The following is a 12,379-nucleotide window of genomic DNA, read 5'->3' on the forward strand; positions in this document are numbered from 1 at the left end:
CAAGTCTTACTCTGAGTGTGGGAAAAACAATGAGTAAGAGAGATAAATCTCTTTATTGCTGGGAGTTAGAGGTAATAAATAAATTTAAAACTAAATTAGTAATTGGTAGTAAAATTGCTATATATATCCATTGAGCTTTTAAAATTTTATATGTATATTTATATTTAGCTTTCCTGTTCTTAAGTATTATGAATTTCACTGGATGTCATTTTCCACAGATAGGTGATTTGTGAATATTCACCCATTCTAAACTTCTGTTTTCTGTAAATAGTGATTTTACCTACCTCATAAGTATTAGATATACAATACTTATCCCAGTATTCCCAATACATATTTAACATTAATAATACAATTACAATAGAACCAATATTTTCAAACAATCTTCAAATTATACCTTAATGATAATTTGATAACCCCACCTATAAACAGCATTGGCTACACATGGACCTATAAAGCACATTCATGTATTCCAAAGCATAAACTGTGTAATCAAGACCTGGAAAAAGGTTGCAGATCAAACACTGCCTTATTCTTCCTAAGTGAATAGGGTTACTCATCTATAATATATCAGTAATATAAAACGTGGTTATTATAGACCCTTTTGTTAAGAGAATGTGTTAAAATATTGTGCAGTGTAGAATTACTTTGCATGTTGTCGATGTTAGTTGATGCCAATGTGTGTAGGGAGGAGAGCATTTGTCAACATCTTCCTTTCCATGCAAATCACTCTTCCCCTGGAAATTTTCAAACTACAAAAGAGAAAAGCATCTTCTCTAAAGTGGGATCTGGATATTCATATGGTTCTATTTTGGTGTATGCTAGATCTTCTAGGGTGCAAATAGTTGTCTGAGCTAAGGGATTCTTTCAAGTGAAGAAATGTGGGAAGTGAAAGCAGTGAAGCTATTTAAGGTTGTATAGAAATGAAGCAGTAGAATCAGAAGTTGAAAGAGATCAAAATTCCTATAATGTGATAAAACAGGTAAGAAAATTGCATGATTAAAAGATAAATCAGAGGACAATCTGTCTCTTTATATGCTCAGTTGATAGAACTACAGTAAGCATTATCACACAAAAAATGGACTAACATCATTTTTTAAAAAGCTGTAAAAATTAAAAACAGAAAATATTTTAAAAATTGAATAATGCTCTGAGGTATTTCTATGGTTTCATAAATGTGTTTGTCTTGTAATTCACAAATCCTGCCCCCCCAAAAAAAAATTCCTGCCCCTTAAGTATACTGGCAGGATTGGTGGTGATGAGGAATCAGGCAAGCAATGTATAAATAAAAATTTTACAAAAAGGAAGAAATATTCTTTGGTGAGAGAAAGATGAAATAAAGCAAAACCATGGAATTTTCTCTAAAAAAGTAGATAGTTTGTTCAGAAGTCTTAATGCAGGAACACAAAGTCTCAAGAAAAAAATAAGAAAGCTGTAAATAATACATGATTGCATTGTGATTCTTAAGTGACACAGAAATTCAGGGAAGGAAGAAACCAGCTCAACAATAGAATAGCTCAGAATAATTCCACGGATATTTACTAAGTACTTTCACTTCACATCAAGAAAAAAATGCGGAGGATGAGTGGATAAGGAGGAAAATGTCAAAGGTAAATGCTTGAAGTGTTTTACTTTAATGGGTTTAATGGTTCTTAAAATTAGCCTCAAGCTCTAAACTACAACTTTCTAAAACCATCGGAACCTCGCTTTCAATCTGGAGTGAATCCAGGTGACAATAACAATGAATATAATGCACAGCAACATGTCTTAGTTGGAGCAAATAAAACTAAATTTCAGAGAGAAAATAGCTGGTTCTATTAAATACTATGCAATTTTAAACTTGCTGGTGAGAACAAAAGCAGAGGAGAACCATATGGAGTGTAGAAGCAAAGAGACTTAACATTAAAAAATGTAAAAAGCCGGTGATTCTGTTTCTGTGCTTATGAACATAGCTGAGGCAGGAAATAAAACTATACAAAATGTTTCAAGATCCAGGATAATCACATATGCTTTTAACTCATCAGGAATTAACTACTGAAATAATTGAGTAATAAAAAATTACACCACTCTCTCTCTGGTGAATCCTCTCCACCTCTAGCTTACCACAATTCTGACTTCAGACGGATATTCAAAGACATTCAGGCCTGACTAGACTGTTCCCCACATATTAGAGCTAAAAATATGTCATCCTCACTATATTTAACTCATCAAATTTTAGGTCCCTATCATTCTATAACTTTCATCACAACAAAATGTCATCCAAATTAATCATTATATTTTATTATTATTACTTCTTATTAGTATCTAATTTGAATTTCTCCAAGCCCACTATTTAGGGCTATTCAAAATGTCAAACGGATCCTCCAAAATATTTAAATATTGTGTTATCTCTTCTACCAAGTAACCAAGATAAATTAGTACAGATTTTTTTTTTGTCTTCTCTGTTGTTACTTATGTAAAAAACTTAATTGCTTATGTAATGATCTTTTCTGGATTCTTTATCACAACTGCTTTCTCTCCAGCCTTATGTTATAGAACTCTTTATTTTTCTTCTATTTTTCTAATGCTCTTAAGACTCTTCATGCTACTCTTCACAAGCCACACATTAAGTATGGCATGGGTGTTTCCAAGGATTTGTCATCAACTGATATTCTCTCTTATTCTATACAGTCTCCTTAGAAAATTTCATATTTTTCCATGTTTATAGATGGTGCAGCAATTTGCATTGAAAACTGAATACTTTTATACACTTGAGACTTGAGTTTGCGCCAGTCTATTGGTCAATCTATAATAGTATGGTATTCTCCAGCAACTACATGGACATTTTCAAAGTTGAAATTATTCTCTACCTGCTTACTTGTGTCAAAATCTTCTAGATACTAAACTCTCCTTTATCATAGTAATCAATTGCCAGATCTATTGATTCTAACATGAAACAGCTTTCATATCAGTTCTCATCATCTTTATTCCCAGGTTTACTGTCTGGATTTAAGATCTCATTATTTAATTCAATTAACATCATTAATCATCCATTAATTATTTACTAGTAAGTAGGAACTGTGAAAGTTACTAAGGATTTTAAGATGAAAATCAGCTCTTGAACTTAGTATTGTGCAATCTCCTGTGGCACATTGAAAGAGTATTTATAGTGTTCTAAGTGTTATGTAGCTTTAAAAGTTTCAAGATTAACACAAACTGATAACAATTCCATAGCACAGAGTTTTCTCTACTTTAACACTAATGACATTTTCAGTCAGATAATTCTTTTTTGGGGGAGACTATCCTATTTTTTTAGCACATTTTCCATCATCTCTGGCCTACTATATACTAGATGCCTCTGGTACCCCACTCCTAGTTGTGACAACTGAAAATGTCTCCAGATATTGATACATGTCTTCTGGGAGACAAAATTGTCCCCTGTTGAAAATCATGATTATACCAGTAATGCTTTTTCCCTCTATAGACTTTATATTTTTTCAAGTCAATTCTTTTCTTATTAATGTATTTCAGATATTCATAACATTTCAAGCCAACTAAAAATGATCCAGTACTTAATGAATAAAGATCAATCAACTGAGTTGACATTGAGGCTATTATTTCAATCCCAACATAACCTTCCTGTCTCAATATTATATACATCCTTTAATCAATGTGGTGTTAGTTTTAGGAGATTTTGTTTCTAAATGGCCCAAATTTTCCATATTACCCCTTCTTTGGAATCTTATCCACTGTGGTACTGTGCCATTATGGCCTTGAGCAAATCATTTTACTTTTTAATTTTTTATTGATTTGCCTTTATTATAGGCAATATAGCAATAATTTCATAAACATTTATGAGTATTAACATAGTAATAAGTTGAATAAGGCAAGCAAAGATATAAATATTGATAATTGGATTTGATATTATGATCTATGAGTCTTCAACTATTGATATTATCCTTAAAGACCCATGCACATGGTAATTTCCTTACCTCCCCCAGAGTCTTTCAAGTGAAACTTGTTATTTATTTTTTTATATTACTTCCCACAATACCTGATTTTTAATCATCACAATCCCTTTTCATTTCATATCAGATTCTAATTTATTTTTTTCTATTATTCCAAGAGGTGTTTCTAAGCCATATTTTATTAGACTTTATATTTCTGTGCCAATTTAAGTGCTCTACATGGAATCAATATTGTAATATTTATTAAATTTAGTTTTGTGGAAATCACACTATTAAAAGATATTTAGGATTTGGTAGTATTTTTTGGAGTGATGATTGTGTTTCAGACACTGTCCTTAGAATGACTTATATTTTACCAATATTGCACAGCTAATATTGATATCCCTAATTTAGACATAAAATCTAATCCTCACTAAAAAGACATGAACCAAAGTCTGTATTATAAATGACAAATTTATAATAAATTTTATATAATAAATTTTATAATAAACTAGAATTTAGAACAAATTCTGATACTAAAATTCCTGATTTCCAGTTACGTTTGGCTCTCAATAAGAAATAAACAAACACACAGATCAGTGGAATAGAATTGAGAGTCTAGAAGTCAACCCACACATATGTGGCTAGTTAATTTATAACAAAGGAGCAAAAACCATACCATGGAGAAAGGAAAGCCTCTTCAACAAATGGTCTTGGGACATATGGGCAGTCACCGGCAGTAAAATGAAATTAGATCATTATTTAATACCATACACAAAAATTATCTCAACATTGATTAAACACTTAAATCTAATGCCCGAATACATTGAAAAAAATAGGTAATACATCCTGGACATTGACCTTTGAGATGTCTTCAGAAACTTGACTCCAACTTCAAGGGAAGCCAAAGCAAAAATTAAAAAGTGGGACTATCAGTTTTTAGCAAACTCAAAAGTTGTGTACAGTGAAAGAAAACACCACAAAAATGAAAGGACAACCTACTGAGTGGGAGAAAATATTTGCATATCCTACATCTGACAGTGGGTTAATAGCCACAATATATCATTGACTCATACAACTCAACAACAACAAAAACCAACCCAATAAAAAAAAAAAAGATCAGAAGATGTGAATGGACACTTCTCCAAAGAGGAAATACAGATGGCCAAAAAAAAAAAAAATGCTTAACTTCATTTTTAGTAGGAAAATGCAAATCAAAACCTTAATGAAATACCACCTCACATCCATGAGAATAGCCTATATCAAAAAGATTGGCAAGGGGCCTCCCCGGTGGTGCAGCAGTTGAGGCTGGGTTGTGAAGCTTCCCACAGCCTCTGCAGCACCGGTTTGATCCCCGGTCACCAGTGAGGGTCCCACATGGCGCTCAGACCTCTCTTGCCGCCCACTGCTCCCCTCAGCAGTGTACTTCGTCACTATGCCTGTTCTGCTCTCCGCTCTGGCTCTGGTGAATTCTCTCCCCCTCCCACGCTTCTGACTGTACCCAGTGCTTGTATAAATAAATAAATAAATAAATAAATAAATAAATAAATAAATCTTTAAAAAAAAAAAAAGATTGTCAATAACAAGTGCTGGCAAGAGTATGTAGAAAATGTAGCTTTGCGCACAGTTGGTGTCAATGTAAATTGGTATGGACATGACTACAATAAGGGGGGTTTCTTTATATGAGATACAAAACTGGGTTGTTTTAAGAAGTAAATGGGAACAGTGGTTTAAAAATAGAAGCAATTTGAAAAATGTATCTGGATCTAATGCTAAAAGGCATTAGGAAAGCAAATACCTAACATCTGAGAGAATTTATAGAATCTGTGACTTCACAAGACAGTCAAGCTTAGTTAAGTAAGCTTAGTTACATTAAAAAAGGGACCATCAGAGAAATGGATAAGGACACAAATAATTGTATTGACAACATACTGCGTATTTCAATGGCTATTGCAAATTTTGTAAGCATTGAAGTATGCTCAAATTAGGCTTAAAATGGAGATCTTTTCTATACGTTACTCATTCTATAACTCAAAAATATCTCCTTTTGTGATGATGAAGCCTAAACATATGTGATATTTCTTATGTGTACGAAAATTCTGGTAGAAAATTTTTGTTTTCCCAGCAAAAGCACAGTGTCTACAAACTTGGTTCCTTTGGAAACCTTGGTAATAACTGATGTTTTTAATTACTTTTTAATTGAGATAATATTTGGATAGCTCCATGAGGTATTGCCACCCTAGTAATACCTGATGTGTTTTTACACTGCTGCCTACCCAACCTTTACTACTAAACTTATTTCCTTAATGCTTTTTTCCTTTAAGTCTTCTTTTTTTTTTAAGATTTTATTCTTTAAAAATGGGGAATAAGCCAGAGGTGCAGGGGTTGGGGGAAGGGGTGAAAGGATTCATCAGAGACAGCGGGAAACAGAGCAGGCAGATCTACTGAAACACTGCTAAGGGGAGCTGCAGGCAAACAGGCGAGGTCTGCTGTGCCATAGAAATGATCAGCCTTCTGGCCAGGGATCAGACTCGGGCCAGGGTGGTGACAGTGCTGGGACTTAACCTGTCGGCCACCAGGGAGGCCCTCTTCCAAATCTTCTTTATCACCGTGTACTTGTTCTTGTTTCAAAATAATCAGCTTGGTTATGTCATATTCTCTTTCCATATAGAAAATCATTAAGGAAGAAGAGCATTTTAAAATGAAATTTTAAAGACCTTTTTGGGAAAAACATGGAATAGTTAGACAACTTGACACTGAAGTTCACTCTGAGTGGGACTGAAAATTCAGTTAAGGGCCTAATTAGAAAGAGTGGGTGTAGAAAAGATGTTGTAGTTTTCCTTCTCACATTTTCATTTTAGTTCATCTTCTGTGCCCTCCACAATGAATTAATAGACAGATCAGCCAAGTACTCAAGAGGTCATATTCCTGGGTAACCTCACTGCTCATGTTGATGGTGCCTACATGACAGTAGATTTCTTATTCTATTAAACACACATAACTAGCAGCACATGCTGTCTCTTCGCAATTGAAGATGAAGTCAAATAAATCTGAATTTTTCCAATTGATTATAGTGAGGATTCATTCTTTAATTTTGCCAGATATGTATATTTTTCACTTTGTTCCTAGAACAGTTTTCCAAGAAGGTCTTTGTATAAGTGTTTAGATGTTGCTCTGATCGTGCAAACAATCCACTTCATAGATACTGGACTTGAAAGTTTTGCATGAGTTTCTGTTTCAAAAGACTGAATGCTTCCTTTCTCAGGGTGCATTCTGTGAACCTCTATACTTTGTTTTGTGTCATTATAGATACCACAGTTAATAATGAAATGATGTTTGCCTTTACCAAAAGTGAGGTCCATCATAGGCTGCGTTATTCTGGAGTTCCCATTGAACATATATCTCAAATACTTTCAGTTATCAAGCTTGCCAATAACAGAAAGTTGTTTTTAATAAAGAAGTATCAATAAACATGAATTATTGAATGATTCAGCTGTGATAATGAGAGCTGGGCATAAAACTAACTATGCCTGCAATGCTATACATTCAATCGCTTATGTGAGTGGTTTTCGATAGAAGTGGTAGTGATCCCTAGAAGTATTTTGGAAACTTGACACATATTTGATTGTCACAATCACTGGGGAATGATACTGATGGGGGACCAAGGTGACTATATCTCTGATGCGTTTTCTCTATCATGCTGCTTTTAAGGATGCTCTCTGGAATCTATATTTTAACTCCATTTCACATACAAACATATTCTATTATAAGGTTTTAATGTGCAGTACAATTTTCAGGAATGCATTTGATGTGTAAATCAAGAGATGATTGATTTAGCATATTCTTCAAAGCTTTACTAAGTGTTGTTTTAATATTTTAGGAAATTATATCCTGTCTACAATTCTCCTTACAGTATTTAAGCAGCTAAAACAACACAACTCAATCAGTCTGCTTTTGTTACTGCTGCATTCACACAAATTCTGAAAGTGAGTCCAGTATAAAGGCAAGCATCTGACTACTTTGTCGTGTTTTCAACAACAGCTGAGGCTGTAAATTTCCATATAGAAAAACAATGTACTTAAAATTACTTTGTTCCATTACTCTCATATTTTTTTAAGGAAACTCTAGGGACTTTTAAAGTTCACTTTGAGACTTTGAATGTGAGAAACAGTAACATTTCAAAGGATAGATAACCTTGTTACTTCAATATAAGCACAAAATTTGTTAATAAAGGTTAATCTTATTTGAAATATCTCTAAAATGATACATACACTAAAGCAGTATTTACAGCCTCTTGATTGTACATCAGAATCACTATCCAAAATCTTCATGTTAAGGTCACCCTCAAGGCAAATTACATCAGCAATATAAGGTGTTCTCAGACATCAGATCATCCAACCCTGTGTAGAAAAGTCAAATTCTGCAGATAAATCTCTGCTAATGAAATCATGCAAAAGTAAACCCTCCATAGGGAAAAGTCCAGAATTACATTTCTTTTTTTTAAAAGATGTATTTATTTATGCATACAAGAACTGGGGTGTAGACCAAAGGTGCAGGGAATGAGAGGATTCACCAGAGAGAGTGGGGAGCAGGACAGGTAGATCTACTGAAATACACAGCTGAGGGGAGCAATGTGAGAGACCAGAAAGGTCTGCTGCATCTTGTGGGTCAGCTCCCTGGCAGTGCTGTCTTTAACCCTTGAGCCACCAGGGAAGCTCAGTATAATTATATTTCACAATGCACTTTATTCCAGACATGATCTCCTCTCCTTCAGACCTTAAAATTTTGCAGCTATCACCTATACACTACAGGGTAGGTATTCAACTCAGCTATTCAACACACACACACACACACACACACACACACACACACACACACACAATTGATGTATGAGGGTTCAGTGACCTTTTTTTCTGTCAAGTGTCAGTAAGTTTTAAGGATTTGAGGCTCAACAATTCCTTGTTCTACTTTTTTTTGCTCAGCAGTTAGAACATGAAAGTGACCCCAGAATATAAATTAATGAATGGGTTAACTATTTCAATAAAACTTTATTTACAAAATTGGGCAGCAGATGGAGTTTAGCCTGAAAGCACTAGTTATGTGACTCCTGCCCTCTCCATACACATGAATTGCAGCATATTTTCAGTAACACACAGATTTTGAAGGTATAGCTTGAATGATTTTAACAGACATACCCTTGTAAGCACAGGTAAAAATAAAATACAGTACATTTTCATGGGTGGCTTTGATATTTGTTTTTCTGAAATTAAACATATTGGACTGTTCCCTATTAGCTTTCTTGACTATTATTGCTAATATGAGTTTGTATTTTCCTCCTTAGTTCTTGAAATCAACCTGAAATCAGTAAAAATCTATGTAATTGAAAAATAACTTCTGAATGTCATTCATATTTGCTCTTTTTTGTGTTCTGATGAACTACCCATGCAAATCAGGAATCTATTTACTGCTCCCTTTTTGCTAGCAAGGTACCCTGCAAATATTCAGTATCCATAGGGCAATAAAGTTCTAGTTGTGATTTTTTTTAAATGTTTGCAAAGAAATAAGTAAAAAGCATAAGTGAACTAATAGTGGTAAATAATTATCACTAGACTAGACTATGGAGAGAATTAGAGCAGAGAAATTGGTGAGAGAAAACCCAAATGAAGGTGAATTAGAGTGAAAAATTCTATTTTATTCCATTTTATCAGATGGTGAGAAAAGTATCACTGATAAAATTACATGAGCAGAAATATGAGGATGAGTTGGAGTCTGATTTACAAACATCTTTGAAAAATAAAACATCCCAGACAGAGATAAAAGACAGTGGAAAGGCCTTGGGCTGGGATCAAGCCTGGTATTTTCAAGGAACAGCAAAATGTAAAGCTGGAGAGAGTGGACAAGGTGGGTATGGGATGCAGGTGGAAGTGAGGTTGCAAAGATAGAAATGTGAGGAAACCAAGTTTATTTAGATTCTCATGAGTGATGTTAAGGAGCTTTATTTTAATTCTCAGTGATCTACCAAGTCATCGGGTGCTGTGAATGAGGGCTGGTGTGATCTGCCATCTACTTTTCAATTATTTTGGCTACATCATTAAATTGTATCTGAATCAGTGGGAATGGCCATTAGTCTAAGTCTTCTTAGCTGAGGGAGGGTTTTAATCAGAACTGTGCCTATGCCATAACTGGCTATATTTTAATAGTGCCTATGCCATAACTGGCTATATTCTGACTCTATATGAGATACCCAGGAATAGCCATCCTTTTCCAAGATGCAGGGTTTCCTCCCTGATTCCTCATACCCACTTGTCTGTATGAAACTTGGTTGATCTTCCTTTTATTTTCAGAAAGGATTTCCAGAAAGGGTCTAGACTCCTATCCATTGGAAAATCAGAATGAAATTAGAAGTAGACTAACTCCATAATAATGAATAAATTCTGTTTATCTGCATTGTGTGCCATGGATTGTGAGATACAGAATGAATTAGGATAAAGTTTGGGGTTTGGAATTTTTTTGCTATTAACAGAATACCTCTCCCATCAAATTGTCACATGAAATTCAAGGTCTGTTAGTAGTTCTGCCATAGTAGATATATTCAATATATTTTTGGAATGCTTAAATAGATACACAAACAAATGCATGTATAAATGAATGAATAATCCAAGGCCATTTTCATTGCCTTCTCTGCAAATATTTTCCAGTTGCCCCTCCAGAGCTAACTCTTCCAGTTTCTGTCTTTTGTTTTCTCCCTTTAAGAAATACATCAATAATTTACTCAGAAATGAGCTTAATAAAAATATAAAGTATATAGATTCCTGGGTCACTCTGACTCTCATTTCTATCCAATGACATTAGAGGGAACAAGTACAGGAGGAGAGTGAAGTTTGATCACTTAATGTCCTAGTTATACCCTCGAGAGGTCATCATCAACTGGGCTTTCTTTTCATAATGGGTCATTCTTATTTGTCATGAGACTTTCTACAGAACTCTCATTTATGATTTCAATAAATTCACCCTTTCCTTGCTCTTTTGTTCCAACAGATGGTATTTGCTTCCTGGCTGTTGGCCCAGAGTCCTGCTCTCTCCATTGTAGGTCCTCTACATCCTGCCCACACCTCCGTAATTAGTCTCTTTATTTATAATTCCTCTTCAAATTATCCTAATTTGCGTGTGCCATCTGTCTTCTGTTAAGATAGCGACAGATACACCATCAATTCTATTGCCACTCTGCAAATACAAATACAAATGTTAAAAGAAGGAGGAGTATGCGTGTTCACATACAAGAAAATGTTTTGCTTGTTTTATTGAACTTGTTTTCTACTCTAATTGACTGTGACTTCCAGTTTAGGGCACTCAGAGTTTTTAATAGGATATTAAAGCTTGAAAGAATCGATCACCAAGTCTACTTTACTGAATTCACTGATGTTCTATTCAATATATAGGGAAATGGAGATTGTCTTTGTGTTACCAATTGTCTGCAGTAACTGTTAGGCATTAGTTGGTCAAGTTCTCTACTGTCCAACTACTGCATTACAATCATAGATTCTCAAGTGTTCATCTTCCTTCTCCCTATGCTCATTATGACTCTACTCAGTAAATCAGCTCAGAGCTTTGCTCAAAAGCTTCCAATGGCATCCCTTTTCACTGAGTTAAAATTCAAGTTCTTGAAGTTCCTATGCAATCTAGTCCCTTTTTTCCTCAGACCTCAGCTTTCTTATCTTTTCTCATTCTCCTCTCCCTACACTTCCTTTTTTGTTCCCCGATAGGACAAGAATATTCTTAGGTGTTAAGACCTCTCTACTGGAAAACTCTCACCATATAGCTGCATGAATTACTCTTTCACTGACAGCGAAATGTCACTTTACCAATGAGGACTTCCCTAACCACTTAATTTAAAATAATCTTCACCTGCCAGCATATAAACTTTACATGTATTTCTTTATTTTCTAAACTGTTACACTTATCTTCTTATATACAATATGTTCAATTTAAGTATATCCTTATTTTTCCTCTGTTCATATGCAAGTAGGCAAAAAACAGATTTTATTTCATTTCTTGTTTTATTCTTTACCCAACTTTTAGCTCCTGAAAGAATCTTTGGCTTATAGGAGATAGTAAATAAATGTTTGTTGAGTGAATAAATGACCCAACAAATGACAAACTTCTGTTTGTCTGATGGGAGAATCAGTGATTATAAATAATTATTGGTGTTATTCATCTGTTTGTAAAGGTATATAGACTCAGATGATTCATTTCTAGCCTATTGGCTAGAAATTCTCTTTCTCTTATATACAGATTCACTATTTCTATTATATGGCAAATTTAACTATGTATAATACCAAAGAATGAAAAAAAACCCTGTTTTTTTTTAAAAAAAAATCAACTCAGATAAATTTAATTAAGCAGGAGAGTGTAACATCATCCACCTACTTCTCCATACATCATATCTGAATATACTG

Source organism: Talpa occidentalis, unplaced genomic scaffold, assembly GCF_014898055.3.
Source record: "Talpa occidentalis isolate TD23 unplaced genomic scaffold, MPIMG_talOcc4v2.1 talOcc4.9, whole genome shotgun sequence".
Lineage (NCBI taxonomy): Eukaryota > Metazoa > Chordata > Mammalia > Eulipotyphla > Talpidae > Talpa > Talpa occidentalis.